This window comes from Ceratotherium simum, chromosome 39, assembly GCF_057802395.1.
Source record: "Ceratotherium simum simum isolate JZ-2026a chromosome 39, ASM5780239v1, whole genome shotgun sequence".
In the NCBI taxonomy this organism is placed as follows: domain Eukaryota; kingdom Metazoa; phylum Chordata; class Mammalia; order Perissodactyla; family Rhinocerotidae; genus Ceratotherium; species Ceratotherium simum.
In genome coordinates, this window is record NC_141938.1 from 4,276,323 (window position 1) to 4,299,012 (window position 22,690).

At 40.7% G+C, this 22,690-nt stretch overlaps 1 long non-coding RNA gene and 1 pseudogene across 3 annotated transcripts in view; both read left to right on the plus strand.

The window, feature by feature from the left end:
* LOC147912110 (uncharacterized) overlaps nt 1-22,690 on the plus strand; it is a 360,528-nt gene that overhangs the window by 60,631 nt on the left and 277,207 nt on the right. The window lies entirely within an intron of this gene.
* Nucleotides 11,694-15,267, plus strand: LOC106802303 (uncharacterized; annotated as a pseudogene). The gene is made up of 2 exons (XR_015550255.1): nt 11,694-11,943; nt 12,606-15,267. The product of XR_015550255.1 is annotated as an uncharacterized LOC106802303 (transcript).

Sequence of the window (22,690 nt, forward strand, 5' to 3'; positions counted from 1 at the left end):
GATTTGGGGAGTCCTTTTATTGTTAGGTCATAGTACAGTTCATGAATATTCAGTTAAGGAAAAGGCAGGAGATCAGGAGTTATTTCCTAACAGTCATGTTCCTTTAAGTCTCATTGGTAGAATGTACACATGCTACTACATACATCGTATGATCCAGAAGTGGCTGCTTGGTCTCTCCCAGGGGACAATAAATATGTGAATAAAATTATAATGGGGACAGTTCACTTCAGTTCACTAAGAGCAGTTTGAGGCAGCTAGATCTGGCTTCAGCTAGCTTGCTTGTGGGAACCTTCTGTGGTTGGGCTCTTCCTGAAACATTCCCTCTGCAAACACTCAACAGATAATGTTAGCTTTTATCAGATCCTGGATATCCCTTTCTTTGCCTAGTTCCCTGGTCACAGTATCTGTGACTGTGTACCTATTTTGCAAAACTATGTCAGACTCCACTTGTCAACAAAGATCAAAATGGAGAGGCTAATTATTGCCTATGGTGAGGAGACTTTCATTTGTGTGTGTTTGTAAAGAAGGATCACAATTCTAGGAGTCGCCTCCCAACACTACCTTTCAATGCAAATGTCCCTGCAGGGGACGAGTTCTGGCTGGCATTCTGCTCAGACGCCTGAACTCGGGGCTGTCACTCAGACACAACAGGGCGTGTCTTTTGAACTGTCCAATCGGAGGCGGCGCCGGGGCAGGTGGGTGGGGCGAAGCTCCCCAGCCGCCGCGGAAGTTGCTGCTGTCTCCAGCCACGCTGCGCGTCGCTTCTCCCCGCCGTTAAAGGCTCTGCTGCCGATTCTGTCAGGTTGTGACCTGTACCGACCTCGGGAGTCATAGGAAGGACCTTAGGGGACCCAGTAAATGTAGGAATGGTGAGTGTGAGAGGAGGGGCGGAGGGGTGGTCGGAACCGGCCGTGGCGGGACCGGCCTCCCCGCGGTCACCTCCGAGTCTGCGGACCCGAGTCCGCGGGGGCGCCGCTCGGACCTCAGTCCCCTCCGGCCGCAGCGTGGGGGCCGGGCCGGCAGCCGGGACCCCGGGCGTCCTGTGGTCACTGCGCGCGCCGACTTCGGCCCGGAGCCTCTCTGGGCAGCTCTGCGCCCGCAGCCCCGCGTGTCCCCAGATGGTGCGGTGACCACAGGGAGGGTCATCAGGGACAGTCGTGACCCGGTCCGGGATTCGTGCGTGGGAGGAGCTGTGGCCTGTGGGGTCCCCAGTCCCTCCTTTCTGCCCAGGTGGCACTCATTTTCTTCTGAATTTTCCATGTATTTGGGGTGCAGGGTCTCAAATCCACGACATTGTCCCCCCAGTCTAGGTCTTCCTAGGGCTGGCCACAAACGCCTAAATTTCCAAAATCTTGCTACATTCCCCAATGCCAACTTCCTGCCTCCGATTCACAGCATTGTTATCAACCGTTTGTCCTCCTTGTTGGATTGGAAACAGATTCAGTATTTTAGCTGTTTATCATTTTCTCACAGTCAATGGGTGGCTGTTTTTAAAAGACTGATTTTGTGTGTGTGGATACGACATGAAACACAAAATAAAATGTTTCCAAAGAGGCAAGAAAGAGATGAATTTCAGGAAAAATAAAATATTCCAGTTTTACGTTGCATGTACGAAATTCGTATTTCACTTTTTTCCTCCTGTTGTGGATGGTGGTAGTCTGAGATCTGTTCTTTTTTTTTTTTAAAGATTTTATTTATTTATTTTTTCCCCCAAAAGCCCCAGTAGATAGCTGTGTGTCATAGCTGCACATCCTTCTAGTTGCTGCATGTGGGACGCGGCCTCAGCATGGCCAGAGAAGCAGCGCGTCGGTGGGAGCCCGGGACCCGAACCTGGGTCGCCAGCAGTGGAGCGCGCTCACTTAACCACCAAGCCACGGGGCCGGCCCTGAGATCTGTTCTTTTATCTTGGGTGACTTCAAATGGATTTCCAGGGCTTATACTTGCAGGTCTGAAGTGTTCAAGGAGGATTAATAGTTTATAAAAAAATTTCCTGTTGTGGAAATAAAACTATATTAACATCATTTTTTTCCCCAGAATGCAATACCTTCCTGTGGGGTTTCTTATTGTGCCAGCAAAATGCCTTATAATTTTCTTCCCTTATTTCCACATAAAGACTGGTTTGGGTGTTTTACCTGGATTGGTCAAACACTGGGTTTGTGTCATTTAAGGTATCAATGGTGGTCCAGAAATACTCCAGTAGGGGCAGAGGCGTGAGGGCAGTGGATCTAAGCTAAGGCCCCCTTGGGCCTGCGCAGGGAAGGACTTGAAGGCCCAGTTGTTCTTCCTGGGGAGCCTCCCCCTGCAGGTGTCCTACTGCTCACACCCTCCATGGAAGGAGCCTCTATGCTGAGAGGAGCTGCAGAGCCCTGGAAAGCTGGGGGTGCACGTGCACATGGGGGTGGGGAGTGATGCCCTTTCTGAGGTTGTAACTGTGGTTTCCTTGGGCCTATTTCTAGACATAAGTTGGAGTTTTGCATCCACAGTGTAGGTGCACTCAGAGTGTAACTTGTTCACAGTGTAACTCAACTTTGAAAGTCCGAGTTCTGCGTCCTGGAGTAGGGCTCATTAATTTGGGAGTTGATTTGTATCAGAACTTGAATCTGAATCCAGCTGAGTTTTCCTCATTGTGAGAATGGAAGCCTGAGAGAGGGAACATTTGCATTATTCCCTGGGGAGAGGAGGGCATGTGGAGCTCCCAGAGTTCATCCCTGTGGCCTGCCAGGTGCCCGACCCTCCTCCACCAGGGACTGACCCTCTCTAGAGGTTACATCTCAACCAACAGTGTTTAGGCCCTAAATTTTGGGAATATGGTCAACTTTCTGAGTGTGGGTTTTCCTTCTGAACTCTGGGCAAGCAGACTGCTTCTCTGAACTGATTCATATTTGTGTTTCTGTCCTTGGAGTCCTTTATCAGTTGAAGATGGCAGCCCTTTGATTCTAGTTTCCATTAGCGCTTGGGGTTTTCAGATGTAAGTTGACTGAGAGATACGATGTAAGACAAGAAAATTGTTAAACCAAATAGAAGTTCTTGTTTCATTTAGACAAAGAGAACCTCAAGGTGTGAGATGGGTGTACTAAGTTCTCACATGCATTTTCCAATTTTAGGTCGGTTTTTCTGTCTGTGTTCCTAGAGAACTTTGACATTTAAAAGGCCATACTATTCCTAAGGCAGATGAATTCCTATTTTAATGGATGTGAAGAAAAAGCACTTGAATTTCTATTTTCAGTGATATGAGGAAACAGATCAAAGCTTGTGTAAATCTTTGGAATTCCTAGTTTATTGCAGGGCTTAATCGCAAACCCCTAATGTCTTATAATACATTACTCCTTCCTGAAAATATCCCCAGTGTGCAATATAGTGGAGGGACAAACTATCATGCCCCTTGCCCTTTTTGTTAGAAAGGGATTGGTAAATTTTGTATTATCTGCAGTTTTGTATCCATTAGTGTTTAAAGGATTGTATCTTGGAGTCGCCTCCTAGTTGAAATGTTAAAATTAATTTTATAAAACAGAAGTTATTTAAAAATAATGACCAAGCATAAGAAAAAATAGTGTATATAAATTTCTCTCCTTATTTTATTTATTTATTTTTAAATTTTATTTATTTATTTATTCTTCCCCCAAAGCCCCGGTAGGTAGTTGTATGTCATAGCTGCACATCCTTCCAGGTGCCGTGCACGGGACGTGGCCTCAGCATGGCCGGAGAAGTGGTGCATTGGCGCGCGCCCAGGATCCCAACCCGGGCCGCCAGCAGCAGAGCACGCGCACCCAACCGCTAAGCCATGGGTCTGGCCCTCTCTCCTTCTTTTGAATAAATAATGCATGAGAAGGTTAAAAAATTCCTAAGGAAACTAGCTTAAGGAGACTCCCTGCCTGCATGTCCTGCCCCATTCTTCTGCTCTTACTCCAGCCCCCCTCAAATGACCAGTTTTGATCACTGCTTCATCATCCTGTTAGTGTTTATGTAAAAACAAGCCAGTGTGAATGCCTATTTTTCTCACCCATGTTTGTTCTTATAATGAGTGTCCAGGGTCCACATATTTGGTGTTTGGCTTCTGAACACTTAAGCCTCACCCCTCCCTTTCCCCTAGGCCTTCTTGTCTGGACGGGCTGATGAGAAAGCCTGGAGGCTCCTGCACTGTGAGCTGCTGCTTGCTGGGCAGCTCCTCCTGTGAGCTGTGCTGCCCTGTGTGCATTGTTTCTTTTTGTCTTTTTTTTGTGTGTGTGTGAGGAAGATCAGTCCTGAGCTAACATCCGATGCCGATCCTCCTCTTTTATGCCCAGGAAATTTGGCCCTGAGCTAACATCTGTGCCCATCTTCCTCTACTTTACATGGGACGCCGCCATAGCATGGCATGACAAGCAGTGTGTCGGTATGCGCTTGGGATCCGAACCCGTGAACCCCGGGCTGCCAAAGCGGAGCCTGTGCACCCAACCGCTTGCGCAACCAGGCCAGCCCAGTGTTGCATTGTTGACATCGCCACAGATGGGTTCTATATACAGAGGACTCCAAGTTGACAGTTTTGATAATGTCTTGTCCTTTGGAAGCAGGGGTATGAGAATGGGGCCATCCTTATTGTGGTCTTGTGGCCTATGTCTTGGGCAGAATCTGTGTGTTTACAGCGAAGGTGAGACTGAAGCTGGGTTCGCCTTGACATTAGGGGATGTCTGGGGTTATGAGGATGATTATACTCTGTAAATGAGGTAAACCCATTAGATGGCCACTCCTTAAAGAGCAGTTATTTCAGAGAGAAAGAAAAACACAGGAAAATGCAGCGAGTAGGTGTTGAGATTGCAGAGGGCTCTCCAGGACCCCTGAGTAACTGCTGCTGCTGCCACCCCTGTGTCTATTGCAACAAAGATCCTCTGTGTTATAATGACAACACCCACAGTCTGAGTTTGGCCCAGCAAAGGGATTAGTTCAAACCCAACTCAAGCCCGGGTTCCTTAAACTCTGTAAAGCAACCATTTGTCATGGAGGAGGCCTCTAACCCTGACGGCAGTGATTTGAGGCTCTCAGGAGGAGGACCTTAAGATGTCCATAGGCTTCTGATGCAAGAACCTGCCCTGGTCCCCACACTATATGCTGTTAGAGCTGCTATTATCATCTCAGACTGAGATCTCTTGAAAATAGAGTCTCTGAGAAGCACTGAGCATGTGACACTCTACCAAGGCGCCTGTTATGCCTTAGTGCTGGAAACAGCACCCTGCCATCTCAGCCCACCTACTGACACCTGCTTGTGATGTGAGGGAGCCTAACCTTGGTCCTGAGCTTATGCCACCTGCAGGAGGGGCATGCCCTTTCATCAGTTCCTTGAAAGATGCTATGGTGATGAAGGAAGTCACCACTCTTCCAGACACCTTGGTTCCCTGGTGAGTTCCTTGGGATTAACTGAATGCACAGCTCTGGAGCGTGCATAGCCTTTAATGACAATACACATTTGTACATGACGGAGCTCAATGCAGAGTTGCTGCTCTTCATCCCTTAATTGGGACATCCCTGATGAAGAACCACACCCAAGTGTGACCAGAGGTGACCAAACATCAGGCAGTCATCTTACTGCTGGCCAAAAATTGGCCTCATCTGCATATATCTCACAAACATTTAGATGATTGTCTAAGAGATGACCCTTTGTGGTAAAAGGACTCTGGGAATCTCCTGACTTAGAGATAATAAAAATAGAAATCAACGTAACACTTGTTTGTACATTCCTAGGTCTACAATACAAGGACTCACCAGGACACTCATTATCCACCTTGGAGTTCTGACCCTGCTGATAGTAACCATGGCACTCTCAGAGTATACAGTGCCCTGCTCTCCAACAAGGCATTCGGTGGAAGTTTCACCTCCCTTATGGGTCTCAGGCTCATAGAGCACCATACTGGCTTATTGAAATCAGTTGGATGAGAGATGTCCTCTTTCAGTCATTGGGCTAATTGTAATGAGTCTGTCTTCATCTTTTTTTAAAGACTCCAGTTTTTTTTTTTTTAATTGATATTTTAATAGTTTATAACATTGTGAAATTTTGGGTTGTACATTTTTGTTTCTCCATCACCATATATATGTCTCCCTTCACCCCTTGTGCCCACTCCCCTACCCCCATTGCCCCTGGTAACCATAGTACAGTTTTCTCTGTCCATGTGTTGATTTATATTCCACATATGAGTGAGATCATACAGTGTTTGTCTTTCTATTTCTGGCTCATTTCACTTAACATAATACCCTCCAGGCCCATCCATGTCGTTGCAAATGGGATGATTTTGTCTATTTTTGTGGCTGCGTAGTATGCCTTTGTATATATATACACCACATCTTCTTGATCCAATCTTCAGTCGAGGGACACTTAGGTTGCTTCCACTTCTTGGCTATAGTGAATAATGCTGCAATGAACATAGGGTTGCATAAGCCTCTTTGGATTGTTGATTTCAGGTTCGTTGGATAGATTGCCAGTAATGGGATAGCTGGATCATAGGGTATTTCTATTTTTAATTCCTTGAGGAATCTCCATACTGTTTTCCATAGAGGCTGCACCAGTTTGCTTTCCCACCAGCTGTGTATGAGGGTTCCTGTTTCTCCACATCCTCTCCAACATTTGTTGTTTTTTGTCTTGGTGATTATAGCCATTCTAACGGGTGTGAGGTGATATCTTAGTGTTGTTTTGATTTGCATTTCCCTGATGATTAGTGATGTTGAACATCTTTTCATTGGCCATCTGTATATCTTCTTTGGAGAAGTGTCTCTTCATTTCCTCTGTCCATTTTCTGATCGGGTTGTTTTTTTTGTTGTTGTTCAGTTGTGTGAGTTCTTTATATATTATGGAGATTAACCCCTTGTCAGATATATGTTTTGCAAATGTTCTCTCCCCACTGGTTTCATTTGTCTTGTAGAAGCTCTTTAATCTGATAAAGTCCCACTTGCTTATTTTTTCTTTCTTTCTTTCTTTCTTTTTTTTTTTTGTGAGGAAGATCAGCCCTGAGCTAACATCCATGCCAATCCTCCTCTTTTTGCTGAGGAAGACTGGCCCTGAGCTAACATCTATTGCCAATCCTCCTCCTTTCTTTTTTCCTTTTTCTTCCCAAAGCACCAGTAGATAGTTGTATGTCATAGTTGCACATCCTTCTAGTTGCTGTATGTGGGACGTCACCTCAGCATGGCCGGACAAGCGGTGTGTCGGTGTGCGCCCAGGATCTGAACCTGGGCCACCAGTAGTGGAGCGCACACACTTAACCACTAAGCCACGGGGCCGGCCCCACTTATTTTTTCATTAATTTTCGTAGTCTGGGTAGGCGTGTCATCCAAAAAGATTCCTTTGTGACCAATGTCAAATAGTGTGTTGCTTATATTTTCTTCTGTGAGTTTTATAGTGTCAGGAAAGACTCCAGTTTTTTTAGAACAGTTTCAGGTTTACAGAAAAATTGATGAAAATTCACATAGTTTCCACATAAGCTTTCTATCTGCATCTGCAGTTTGCACTATTTTTCACTTTTTGTATTACTGTGATACATTTTTTACAATTTCCAACCCATATTGATGCATGACCGTGCACAGTGTACATTAGCATTGACTCTTTGTGCTATATAATGTATGAGTTTTGGTAAATGTATAATGACATGGATCCCACATTTCTGTATCGTAGAGTATGGTTTCACTTCCCTAAAAATCCTCTGTGCTCCATGTATTGATTCATCCCTCCCTCCATCCCCCAAGTTCTTCACAACCAAAGGTCTTCCTACTGGCTCATGCTTTTGTCTTTTCCAGCATGTCATATACTTGGAATCATGCACTACATAGCCTTGTCACATCGGCTTGTTTCCCTTCGCCATGTGCTTTTAAGATTCCTCTATGTCTTTTCCTGGCTTGATACCTCATTTCTTTTTATCACTGAACAGTGTTTCATTGTATGGATACACCACTGCTTGTTTATCTATTCAACACTTGAAGGACATCATGTTTAAAACCCTGTCTTGCCAATTATGAATAAAGCGCCTGTAAACATTCGTGTGTAGGTTTTGTGTGAACATAAGGTATCAACTGATTTGGAAAAATACCAGGGAGCCTTAATGCTGGATCTTACTCTGTTTATCAACAGTGTATTTTGTTTAAAAAGAAACTTCCTGTCTTCTGTTGTAGGTGTACCAAATTCTATTTCCATGAGCAATGAATGAAGATTACTTGTAGCTTTGCATCTTCACCAATATTTGGTGTTCTGAGTGTTTTGCATTTTACCCATATAATAAGTGTTTAATGATACCTCATTGTTTTATTTGCAATTTTCTAATGATATTTGATGTGGAGCATGTGTTCATATTGCTTATTTCCCATCTATATGTCTTCTTCAGTGAGATGTCTGTTCAGATCTTTTGCCTACTCTCTAATTGGGTTGTTTGTCTTCTTTTTTTTTTTTTTTTTTTTTTTTTTAAAGATTTTATTTATTCATTTTTTCCCCCCAAAGCCCCAGTAGATAGTTGTATGTCATAGGTTCACATCCTTCTAGTTGCTGCACGTGGGACTCGGCCTCGCGTTGGACGGAGAAGTGGCGCCTTGGGGCTTGCCCGGGATCTGAACCCGGGCCGCCAGCATCAGAGCGCGCGCACTTAACCGCTAAGCCACGGAGCCGGCCCAGTTTGTCTTCTGACTGTTGAGTTTTAAGAGTTTTTTGGATAGTTCTAATACCACTCATTTACCAGACAAGCGTTTTACAAAGACTTTCTCTTATTCTGTAAATTGTGTTTTTATTCTCTTAACACTTTCTCAGAGCAGGAGTTTTTCATTTTCTAAAGTAAATTTTTTGTGTGCATTTTTTTTTTTTTTTTTGGTGGACCTTGGTTTTGGTTTTGTATCTAAAACTTCGTCTCCAAACCTAAAGTCATCTAGATTTTCTCAGCTTATTCCTTTGGCATTTTACATTTAGATCTGTGAAGTGTTTTGACTTAATTTTTGTGAAAGGTGTATGGCCTGTGTCTACATTCATTGTGTGTGGGTGTATTTGCATGTGGATATCCATTATTTCCACCACTATTGGTTTAAAAATCTTCTTTTTCATTTGCATTGCTTTTCTTTCTTTATCAAAGATCACTTGAGTATATTTGTGTGGGTCCCTAAGGAAAGCAATCGACTCACATCTCCTTCAGCCTTGCTGTCCTCTTTTATTAATTCCAGGAGTTATTTCTGTTGTGAATTCTTGCAGATGTTTCACAGAGACAATCGTGCCATATGGAACAAATGTGATGAATTTATTTTTTTTTATTGTTTTTTAATTTTTTTAATTTTTTTTGTGAGGAAGATCACCCCTGAGCTAACATCCATGCTAATCCTCCTTTTTTTTCTTTTCTCCCCAAAGCCCCAGTAGATAGTTGCATGTCATAGTTGCACATCCTTCTAGTTGCTGTATGTGGGACGTGGCCTCAGCATGGCCAGACAAGCGGTGCGTCAGTGCGCGCCCGGGGTTCCGAACCCGGGCCGCCAGCAGCAGAGTGCGCGCACTTAACCCCTAAGCCACGGGGCCAGCCCGTGATGAATTTAGCTAGAGGTTTCATAGGGATGTTCCATCTCAAGATGTGGAAGTTCCCCTCTATTACTAGTTTATCATAAATGAAAGTTGGATTTTATCAAATCCTTTTTTATTTTCATTTGCTCTTCCTTTCCTTTTTTGTATTTGTAATATCTGTCTTCCCTGTCTTCTTGACTAGCTGTGTATCAATTTTATTAGTCTTGTGTATGTACCAGCTTTTTTCGTTTTAATTTTCTCCATTGATTTTCCACAATGATATTGATTTCTTTTCTAATTTTTATTATTTCTTTTACTGTGCTTACTTTGGATTTACTTTCCTCTTCTTTTTATTGTTTCCTAAGGTAGATGCTTACATTAATGATTATAGATCTTTGGTTTTTCTGGTGTATTTGCTCAATGGCATAAATTTCCCTCTAGACACTGCTTTTGCTGCATACAAGAATATTTTGTATGTTGTATTTTCATTTCATTTTGTTCAAAATAAATTTTAATTTCTCTTGAGACTTCTTTGATCTTAAGTATTATTTAGAAGTGTATTGTTGAATGTTCACATATTTGGGGGTTTTCCAGCTTTCTTGTTATTGACCTCTAAATGAATGCGTAGGTGGTGTGAGAGCATATTCTGTATGATTTCCATTCTTTCAAATTTGATCAGGTGTCCTTTTTCTCCCAGAGGTTGTTGAATTCCCCAACTATTGAACTGGATTCATCTGTTCCTACCTGCATTCTATCCGCTCTTGCCTTATGTATTTTACCGCTCTGTTGTTATGCACACACACATCAAGGATGGCTATGCCCTCTTGGAGAATAGACACCTTTATCAGTATGTGTGTCCCTCTCTGTCTCTGAAATTTCCTTGGCTTGAAATCTGCTTTGTATGTAATTCATATACCTATGCCAGTTTTCTTTTGATCTGTGTTGGCATGTGATATTTTTCTCCATCTCTTTACATTATATCAGTCTGTGTCTTCATATTGAAAGTGGGTTTTTGTAGACAGTATATAACTCAGTTTGCTTTTGAAAAATAAGATATTACTATATCCTTCAATTTTATTGAGACCATTGTTGATTAAAGTTTTTTTTTGAAACAGCTGGATTAATATTTAGCACCTCTTTTACTGTTTTTTTATCTTGCTCTTTGTTTCTTTTTGTCTTCCACCTTTTTTCCTTTTTCTCTGGCTGAAATAGACCATTTTATCTGATTCTTTGCTCTCCCCTCTCTTAGCATATCAATTATACATTTATTAAAAAGCTCTTTTAGTGGTTGCCATTGAGCTTTCAGTACACATTTATAACTAACCCACATTTTCTGCCAAATAAACCTATACCACTTCACTGTGTGCAAGTACCTCATAACACACTATTCACTCCCTGTGCTTTGTCACATTACTGTCATTTATTTCACTTGTCTTAAGCTTCTCATTACCAAATACATTTTTGCTAATATTATCTTAAATGTGTCAACCATTATATTAATTATAAATATATAAAAAATATTTACCTTCATTTTTTTCTTTTTCTAATGCTCTACCTTTATCATTTATATTCTTTCTGATAAGTTTTTGAACATTTCATTCAAAGTAGATGCACTTATGACAAATTTCCTCAATTTTTGTCTCAGAAAGTCCTAATTTGTCCTTTATTTTTGAAGTATAATTTTGCTTGATAGAGAATGTATTCAGAAGTATATTCTTCTTTGTCATTTTTCAATATATGCTCTGTCTTTGATTTCTCTCTAGTTGAATGTGATATTCTTGGGTGTGCACTTTTGAGTTATCGTGTTTACTGTTCTCTGAGTTTGCTGGATGTGCAGTTTGCTGGCTATCATTAATTTCAGGATATTTTGGTGATTATTACTTTGCTTGTTTCCTGTATTACTTTCTATCTTTCTTTTCATCTAGGTATTCCCAACATGTGTATTTTAAACCTTCTGTTAAAGAGAGTTGTCCTAGGCTTAATGGATATTGTACTCTGTCTTTTTTGTTCTTTTTGTTTCATAATTATAATATTTGTTTCATTGTATGGTATTTCTGTCATTTCCCAACATGCTCTTGAACCTGCATTACAGAGAAATATCATGAAATGTGATTACAGTAAAAATGTGTAAATAATTTCCATGTGTTCATGATGCTGTTAAATTGATGAGGAAGTGTGTACAGAAAAAGAGTGAGTTTTTGATGATCACATCGTAGAATATATGTTTGGAGATGACAGAATCATGTGTAGCTTTCCTAGAAATGGAATGTAGATCCCCCATGCTGTCAGCCTTATGCATCCTACTCTACACATATTTTTGATGTTTTAGGAGTCAGTCACCATTGAGGATGTGACTGTGAACTTCACCCCAGAGGAGTGGGCTTTACTGGATACTTCACAGAAGGAACTCTACAGTGATGTGATGTGGGAAACCTTCAGGAACCTGGCCTTAATAGGTAAGAATAAGGACATTCCTTCACTTCACCAATTAGAAAACAAATGTTTCTTGCCCATTAACGTTGTTCCAAGATGTGGAATGGGAAAAGGGGAGATGTTGGTAAATAAACTTGAAAAGGTCATAGCTCATTATGGTCTTAGAATCTAAAATTTTTTCTATAATTTCCAATACTTTGGAATCAACTTTCTGGGTCTACATTTCAGGAAAAACATGGGAAGATCATGACATTGAAAATCAGTACAAAAACCAGGGGAGAAAACTAAGGTGAGACACACTCACAATAGAAAGCAGTGTCTCACATGAGAATCCTAGTATGTTACAAAATTTTAAAAAGAAGCAAGCAAAATGAATAACCCTTGCTTCAAATTTGGCTATTCTTAGAAAATTTTCACCACATTTACCCTCTGAAATGTGATATACAGGTTCACCTTTTACAAAATAAATTCACTTGGAAACAGTTCTAATAAATCCTGTATATGAATATCACTGTTTGCGTAATAGAAAGAGTGAAGTTCTCTTGTAATGCATTCATTATATCAAATTTCCAAGAATTCAGACAAGGCAGAAAACCTGGAGTTTTCCTAAAAATTATAATAAATATAACAAATATAAAATCATTCATGAGGAAATCATTAATAATGTGCTTCTCATTTTTTACAGAAGTCATATGGTATTGAGACTCTGAAAGTGAAGAGGATAGTCAATGTAGAGAAAACTTCAGCCTTATTCCAAATGTTGATCTGAACAAGAAAACTAGTGCAGCAATACCATGTAAATATAGTGCATGTGGAATAGTCTTCATGCATCATTCATCCATTAATAGGCACGTTAGATGTCACACTGAACACAAACCATATGACTGTGAAAAATATGAGGAGAAGCCATATAAAGGTAAGGAATGTGGGAAAGCCTTCATTTTTCCTAGTCTTCTTCGAAAACATGAAAGAACTCATACTGGAGAGAAACCCTATGAATGTAAAAAATGCAATAAAGCATTCACTTCTTTCAGATCTCTTCAAATACATGAAAGAACTCATACTGGAGAGAAACCTTATAAATGTAAAGAATGCAGTAAAGCATTCACTTCTTCCAGTTCTCTTTGAGTACATGAAAGAATTCATACTGGGGAGAAACCCTATGAATGTAAAGAATGTGGGAAAGCCTTTATAGCTCCCTCAAGCCTTCCATCACACATGATCTGTCACACTGGAGATGGACCTTATAAATATAAGGAATTTGGGAAAGTTTTCATTCATCCTAGTTCATTTCAAATACATGAAAGGAGTCACACTGGTGAGAAACCCTATGAATGTAAAGAATGTGGGAAAGCCTTCAGTTTGCACACTAACTTAAAAAAATACAAAAGAACTCACACAGGAGGAATACCATTTGTGTCTAAGGAATGTGATAATGCTTTTATTTCTCCTCAGGTTGTCCAAATACATGAAAGAAATCACACTAAAGAGAAATTCTGTGAAATTTCTATGTAAAAAATGTAAAATTCTATGTAAAAAACGCAATAAAGCACTCACTTCTTTCACTTCTCTTCAAAGACATGAAAGATAGTACACTAGAGAGAAACCCTATGAATGTAAAAAATGCAGTAAAACCTTCTGTTATCCCAGTTCTCTTCGAGTACATGAAAGAACTCATACTGGAGCGAAACCCTATGAATGTAAGGAATGTGGGGAAGCCTTTATATCTCACTCAAGCCTTCAGTCACACAAGATCTTTCACACTGGAGATGGACCTTATAAAATGTAAGGAATGTGAGAAAGCATTTATTTCTCCCAGTTCCTTTCGAGTACATGATAGGAGTCACGCTGGAGAGAAACCATATGAATGTAAAGAATGCAGTAAAGCCTTCAGTTGTACCAGTTCTCTTAGAAAACATGAAAGAATTCATACAGGAGAGAAACCATATGAATGTAAAAAATGCAGGAAATCATTCACTACTTCCAGTTCTCTTCGAGTACATGAAAGAATTCATACTGGAGAAAAACCCTATGAATGTCAGGAATGTGGGAAAGCCTTTGTAGATCGCTCAAGCCTCCAATCACACATGATGATTCACACTGGAGATAGACCTTACAAATGTAAGGAATGTGAGAAAGCATTCATGTGTCCCAGATTACTCTGAAGACATGAAAGAAGTCATGCTGGAGTGCAAACCTATGAATATAGAGAAAATGGGCAAGTCTTCAGTTCTCATCACATTTTCCAAATATATAAAAGAAATCATACTGGATAGAAACTGCATCAATGTGCAAAATGTAGTAAAGCATTTGGTTTTCCCAGTTCTCTTTGTAGACTTGAAAGAACTCATACTGGAGATAAGCCCTATGAATAACAGGAACGTGGGAAAGCCTTTATTTGTCATGCAAACTTTTGAGGATATGGGAGAATGCACACCAGAGGAAAAACCATATAAATGTAATGAATGTGGAAAGACTTTTGTCATCCCAGATCTTAATGAAGGCATAAAAAGAGTCCCTTGATTCAAACGTCTTGGATGTAAACAACATGGGAATGGCTTACACCATTATATGTGAAAGTCCCACTAAAAAGAAATATAAATATAAGTCATATGAGAAAGCTTGATGGAAATTAATGTGTAGGCTGTTCTAGAACACTTGCAACATGGAAGAGTTGTTATGAAATTTGTAAATATATTGTATTTACCAAGGATCTTTCTTAAAGGGCAACATTGGATTGTGGATTTCTAAGTACTTTCAGAAATGAATATTGAAGTGAGGTAATTCTGCCAGTCATCTTTCATTAATAGTACATAAAATTACTAAGTAGTGGTTTTTCCTTAAATCAACTAATATTTTGTCTTCAATTTTTTAATAATGTATTCATTTTTCTGTATTTAGGGGCAATTGAAAATGATAGTTTGTATTTGTTGGGATTTTCTTAGTGTCCTTGTATTGCTGTTCCCAGATATGCCTAATCCGTTGTATATATTGTGCCTTTCTTAGAGAAAACTCCTTTTCTGGGGGGGATGAGTATAGGAGCCTTTTCTTATTTTCCATATTAATGTTTAATTTACTATTAAACAGTTGGAATAGGGCCGGCCCCGTGGCTTAGTGGTTAAGTGCGTGCGCTCCGCTGCCGGCGGCCCGGGTTCGGATCCCGGGTGCGCACCGAGGCACCACTCCTCCAGCCATGCTGAGGCCGCGTCCCACATACAGCAACTAGAAGGATGTGCAGCTATGACAGACAACTATGTACTGGGGCTTTGGGGGAAAAAGAAATGAATAAAATCTTAAAAAAAATAAATAAATAAATAAACAGTCGGAATAAATTTTTATGTATGGCAGGTGTATCAAAGAGTATACTTTCTTGTGAATTCTTATTTTCATATTTGGGCCTTTGCTCTTTGTCCTTCCTTCTGACTGGTATTTGGTGAATAGACTTTGAATTAAGTAGAGGCCTGTGATAGAGCAACAAAATCTAGAGCTGGACACATCACCCTGTATTGTGTTATGTCAATGAGGGTAATATTAAGAAGTAGGTCTTTAAGAATCCATCCCCCTTGTGGTTCCAAGTTGAAATTCACCAGTAGCCTCACTTGCATGAGATTTGGAAGGCAGAAGCAAACAAGGCATTAGTCAGATTTTGGAGCCATCATACAGGGAGAGAGACAATTACAGAGGAGCTTTGAGGACACCATTTTCCATCCCATTTTCTAGATTCTTTGCCCTTCTAGTCAAAGAGTATCTTGAAAACCACCAACAACTGTTTGATTTCCATTTCCATAGAGATATATTTTCCACTGATATTTTCACAAGCTTCACATCAAAGATCTGTTAGAGTTAGGAATTTTCTGTATGGTCTCTTGTGTCCACCAGGAACCTAATTCAGACTTTTGTGGTTGGGAGTATTCTCTGACTCTCCTCTTCTCTAAATGATATCTGTATAAGGTCTAATGTGTATGGGAAACATCTTATGCTATTAATGGTGCTAGTGAGCATGTTTTCCTGATTCACCATGACATCTAGAGTGGGGCATAAAAAGAATATGGGAGTTTGTTTCTCTGCTGCATTACGCAGTGGCTGCCTTGACCTAGTTCTGCCACGTGAGAATGATCACTTTTCTCCTGTCAGGAAAACTGTGTTTTCTGTTCCTTGTAGCTGAACATATTCCCTCAATATGTTTTCAATAATGGTTGTTTGTATGTCATTAAAACTATGTGCATTTCTTGGTGAAATGAGCACTCCTGTAGTTGTTTCATTGATATATTCTCTCAACTGTTTTCTGAGCCATTGTGTGTTAATAAATATTGTGGTTTTCATGTCCTCAGAAAATATATTAAGATAATAACAACAATAAACAAACACATATGGACAGAGATTGGATTGGTGGTTACCAGAGGGGAAGGGGGGAGGGAGGAGGGTGAAAGGGATAATTGGGTTCATGTGTGTGGTGATGGGTTGTAATTAGTATTTTGGTGGTGAACATGATGTAATCTATGCAGAAGTAGAAGTACAATGATGTACACCTGAAATTTTTACAATGTTATAAACCAATGTTACTGCAATAAACAAAAAATTAAAAAAAAAAAAAAAAGAAAATATATTAAAATCCATTTTAATTATGGATTTTCAGATATACTTTGCAATTTTCATCATTTAATCATTGTATTTGATGAGTCAATTTTATCATGTGCATACAAATTAAGGTGTTTTTTCCTCAGGTAAATTGTATTTTTTATTCTTTTAAAGTTACAATCTTTGTCATGAAAGTAATTTCTCATTCATTCTTAACCCAAAACTTTACAATCATAGTTTTTTCAGCGTCTACTTGCCAGTGACCTGCAGGATTGCACCTCTAGTCAAAGGAAGGAGGTGTAACTCATTCTAGTAAGATTGACCACAGACCGTAAAGGACTGTGAGGTATAACAGTAACGGGGTGCTCAGAAGGACTTCTTACAAGATTTTGCCCTATGTTAGATGATGTGATTCCTATTCAAGGATCAAGTCATCTTCTGCATTGAATGCTGTGGGGGGGCAAACTTAATTCTATCTTTGGTAAACTTTTATCTTTGGTAAACCTAATCATTGTTTTTTAGAAGGCAAAAACAATACAGTGGAGCTAAAGTTAATTTGTAAGTAGTTCCAGTCAGTCATTTTATTAAGAAGTAGGGATTATTACCCATTTTTATGATTTGAGATTTTATCTTTTACCACTTTTACTGTTATGGTTACAAAATACCCTTAGTTTTGTCTTGTCTGTGTACCTTTGATGAAGGAGGTGTGTGACATTTTTCTCATCTTTTATGCAGGATGAGACTTGTCCTCCCAGTGACTGCAGGCAGCTCCTGGTCATCTGGAACAGCTTTTGCCTTTGTTACTTATTATCAAAACACTGATGTATTTCCTACAGTGTATTAGACACTGTTTATCATAAAGTATGTAGATTAAAATATAAAAATTCACTTCTTAGTTTACTACATAATATTTTTACTATATCTTCTTTATGACTCAACTGTGGCCTTTGAGTTTAGGTAAATTGTGAGACAATACAAACCTAGCAAAGGAAAGAGAGATGGGACCACTGTGCCAAACAAGCCTTTCTTTCTCTTTCTTTTTACCTATGCTCTTGAGCTCATGTTTCAACATCCCTCACATGCTATGCACTGTGGAGTCACTGTACCCAATTCAGCAGGAATAAGGCCCAGTAGGATTTGGATGTAGCAGCATGAAGCAGACAAGTTCTTGAAATCCTGGTGCTTATATGTTTGTGAGAAAAGAGAGTTGATTAACAAATGGGGAACCCTTGTCTTATAAGATGGAAATAAGGGCTTTGAAGAAAAGTGAAAATAATAACATTGAGCTAGTAGGGAGGCTGAGGTGTGTATATCTCTTTTCTGTGCTGGTAGGAGTGAGGGAGGATGTCATTATTATTGTTGTCTGAGACTTGAGACTTCCTGTTGATTTAAGCCTCAGTTCTTTGTGGTGTCTTTTTGCTTTTAATATCATTTGAAAGGATTTTTTTTTACCTTTAAATATTTAAAATGTTATAGTCTTTAGCATTTTCTTGTTGCTGCTATACAGACTGAATGTGCAATATATACCCCATTCAACTATGGAGCTCCTCCCATTTAGAGAAGCACTTGCATTCATCTGCAGTGTTCAGCTCATCCTGAGTGTATTCGGTGTGTAGAGTGATATCTATGCAACTCCACTGTGATCTCCCAGTGGAAACACCAAAAAGAGCTATCGGTGTTTAGAGGCAATCATCCAAGGAATAATTGAAATGTGCTGCAGAGAGAGGGTATCATTTTGAGGAATATCCTAATTGAGTATAAAAGGAGAAATGGGGAAAAATCATTGTCTTTTTTAGCAGGAGTAGCTGGAAATCTTTAGTTTCAATGATCCACAAAGTTCCACAGCCCACCTTGCTGTCACAGTTTTCATTTCCGTAGGCTTAGATGTCCTGCGATGTAGTGGAAAAGTCAGAAAGAGCAGTAACGGGCCGGCCCTGTGGCTTGGTGGTTAAGTGTGCACGCTGCGATGCTGGCGGCCCGGGTTCGGATCCCGGGTGCGCATCGAGGCACCACTTCTCCGTTCATCCTGAGGCCGAGTCCCACATACAGCAACTAGAAGGATGTGCAGCTACGACACACAACTATCCACTGGGGCTTTGGGGGGAAAAAATAAAATAAATAAAATCTTTAAAAAAAAAAAAAAGAGAGCAGTAACAGCTATGAGGTTTAATAAAGAGCAAAAGAAATTATTACTCTTCCGTTTTTTTAATGTTAACATGCAGTGGAGAAGTGTCATTCAGATGGTCACCACAAGAGTGTTCTTTTTGATGGCAGATTTCCCATTTTTTGATGGTAAGATTACTATACATTTGTGAAATTTCAGAAGTATACAAAAATATTATATATTTATGCAATTTATAGAAAATGAATAACAGAAACACTTTCACATGTTAGGATAATGTTAAACTCTCCTGATCCTTGATTTTTATGCATTCAACACTTCTTTCTAGCACTGTGGGATCCTTTTTAGGAACAATTGAAATATTGAAAAGAATTCATTCCTCAATAAGCCTTTCTTGCAAATCTGTCTTAATTTACATAAACCCTCTAGGGTGGCAGCTGCTGTCATCTCATACTCATAATTAGGAGTGAAGTGAAAGGGCTCCCAGATTCTTTGAGTTTAAATCAGGTTCTGTTGGGCCGGCCCCGTGGCTTGGCGGTTAAGTGCGCGCACTGTGCTGCCGGCGGCCCGGGTTCGGATCCCGGGTGCGCACTGACGCACCGCTCCTCTGGCCATGCTGGGGCCGCGTCCCACATACGGCAACTAGAAGGATGTGCAGCTATGACAGACAACTATCTGCTGGGGCTTTGGGGGAAAAAAAAAAAAAAAAAATCTTTAAATCAGGTTCTGTGGACAGATCTGTAGAAATATTGTGGTTCTGAAACAAAAGGTGTCTCCTAAGTGGGGTCTGTCTGGGGACATACTCATCCATGTGCATCAGCATCATTTCTTTATCCATTTTATCCATAGAACATTTCCAGCTCTTTGTTTCCCAACTCAAGCCTACTCATGTCTGCTTACTTGGAAACATCTTTAGAGATCCATGTGCAGATCCCACTTTGGAAAATTTCCACCAGACAATGCCAGGGGCCTGTGAGCTGAAAGGGTCACGGAAGCAGTGGTAGAACCCATGTCATGGACATATTCTGTCAGCCACAGTAAACAGAAACATCGCATATTTATCAGATCTGCTTGCTTACTTATTCAACAATGCTTCAACTGATTGACTTTGAGCAGGGAAATAAATGGCTCTAGAATTTGTCAAAATAAGTCAATCCATTAGCATCTCCCTCCACAAGCCTCTTTCCATAGTGGCTTTAGCAGCCTCCTATTATGTATCTAAGCCTCCATACCTCCTGTGGTGGACAAATTGCCCAAGGCATTCTTGTACTAGAACTATTCTCATCTAGTGCTGCACACAATTAGAGAAGCCACTGATGGCAACTGACAGACTCTTTGTAAATGGAGGCCCTCCGAGGGCCTGACTTGATGGTCCTCCACAGACAGCTTTGCATTTTGCCTTGGGTCATAAGTGCAGGACCCCTTGGGTTTGGTAATAAAAGTCCTCATTGAAGACAGGGGTTCTTACAGGATGGAGCCCAAAATGGCACTTCTGGCATATCACACCTGCAGGAGGAAATGTGTACCCCTCTTCTGTGATTGATGTAATACATTCTGGAGGGGGTCACCTCCCTTTAAGACACGGTGGCTGCTTCTTGGGAGTGACTTGGGGGCACATGAATGACCAAGGAGTTCATATACTTGATGAACAGTGTGCACCACTGATGGGGTCCACTGCAGAGTAGCCGTGTTCTTTACCTGGAGGAAACAAGCCAACCCTGATCACAGATTGGATCAGATTGATCAAACTCCAGGTAATCGTGCTAACAGGAGAGAATTCCCAGGCCAAAGATCAAACTCATCTGCACATTTTTACAGATCCTTTGCCCATTGCCAATGATCTAGCTGTCTCATCCCACCATTAGCAACAACTCCTTATCCAAGTTTGCCCCCTTTGGCAAAAAAACTCTGGGATACCTTGCCTGACAATACCCAAGTACAAATCAAACTCACTTCTTACTCTGCACATATTATTATTTTTTTGTGTGTGTGTGAGGAAGATTAGCCCTGAGCTAACATCCGTGCTAATCCTCCTCTTTTTGGTGAGGAAGACCGGTTCTGAGCTAACATCTATTGCCAATCCTCCTCCTTTTTAATTTTTTTCCCCCAAATCCCCAGTAGATAGTTGTATGTCATAGTTGCACATCCTTCTAGTTGCTGTATGTGGGACGCGGCCTCAGCATGGCCGGAGAAGCGGTGCGTCGGTGCGCACCCGGGATCCAAACCCGGGCCGCCAGTAGCGGAGCGTGCGCACTTAACCACTAAGCCATGGGGCCAGCCCATGCACATATTAAACCTCAATCTGCAGAGGCTGATTTCATTGCTCAGGGTGATAAATTGACTCAAATTTCTGAGACACATATTGACTCCTGAAACCTAATGATGTTAATCTTGACCCCTGTGCCTCTGTAATACAAAATTATTAAGAGGAGTCTAACCTAAAGGTCTTTGCAAAATTCAAAAGACTTCCCTACCCTATTGTGGATAACTTAGTGACTCACCAAAGCACCTGATGTGAAGAAAACATGTCACAGGTAACATAATCCGTGCACGTTAAGTCCAGGTGGAGGAAGGGGGTCCCTACAGCTGATGGCAGATAGACTTTGTAGGGCTCCTCACCCCCTCTGCTGGGCTACTTGCTATGCTCAGACCATAGTAGAACCATACAGAAAAATTACTCATCCTATCATACATGATCCTACTGAAGCCAGGATCAAGGACTCACCAAGACACTCTAGAAATTATTGATATTATCATCTGTCTCAAAATATAAAACATTGGGTTCTTGAAAAAGGTATTCAGTGAGTCTTGTACCTCTCATGACTCAGGCTTCAACCCTCTTAGGATTAGGATGGCCTAATGGCTTACTTAGACAAACCTTGCCTTCTTCTAAATAGATGTTCCTGCTGTTTGAGTTACATTCAAAACCTTAGTCTTTGAGGTTTATTATTTTGTTCTGATCATCAGGCTTACTGGCACCTTAGAAGTAGAACCTTTCTATACTACACTTTTCTGTCAGAACGGTCAATCCTACAGGTCTTTGGTTTATTGTAATAGTGCCCTTTAGCCACCACTCAATATACCACTCCTGGGTTTTCCTCTTAACATCACCTGTAGGCTGTGTGCCCTGCGTGTCAATATTCCATTTTGAGCACCCTCATCAAACTCCCTCAAGTCCATCCAACACAAATGTGCTGTTTTCCTATCATTTGCACTCATGTGCTCATTGTCGTGGGAGTCACTGGTCCTGACCTGGGCACACATGACATCATTCAAAAAACACATCCTTAATGCCAATCAAGAAATGTCCAAAACACTCAAAATACCTGTAGCAGACAGCTAATGTTTGAGATGTTTTCCATGAAGGAAAACTCCCTGGCAGCCGTGGTAGCTGGTGACTACTTGGGTTTGGACTATGATTAACCAGCCAGGGAGAGCTCTGTTCCCCTAAAAGGGCTGCTCGCTGCATGTGGGCAGGTTTCACTGGCAAAGTGCCACCAATAACATAAGAAATTACACAACAAATTAAAATAAACAGTTGCATGACTTAAATATTTGAACAGAGTTCCGGAACCACACTGACAATTTCCTGGATCTCTCCAACACCCTGGAATAACTGGATTCAAATATTTTTGGAGGCTCTTTGATCCTAATTATAATTTCTTGTGCTTTTCACATGGCTTTTCAATTAATATTCAAATTCAAGTCCATTTAATGAGATTTTTCATAATTCCATCAATAAGCCTCAGGAGTGAACTTGAATAAAGACACTGACCTCAATTTTAATATTTGAGTCTTCATTGGCTTGAGATAACTGCTCACTCTGTCTGGCCCACAGTGGGTAAATATGTCAGGAAGGTTGACACATGCCCCTTTTCTTTTTGTGCCAATGGGTAGGTGGGTCAAACCTCGAAAACCTGCACACTCTAACCCTATACACCTTATACGTTCAAGACATTCGGCCTTGTACAAGCCACCACAACCTGCTTACCCTTGCCCTGCTCTCCTTAGAAAGTACCTTTGAGCCACAAACATATTTCTATTAACTTGCTGTATGTGGTGACATAGTC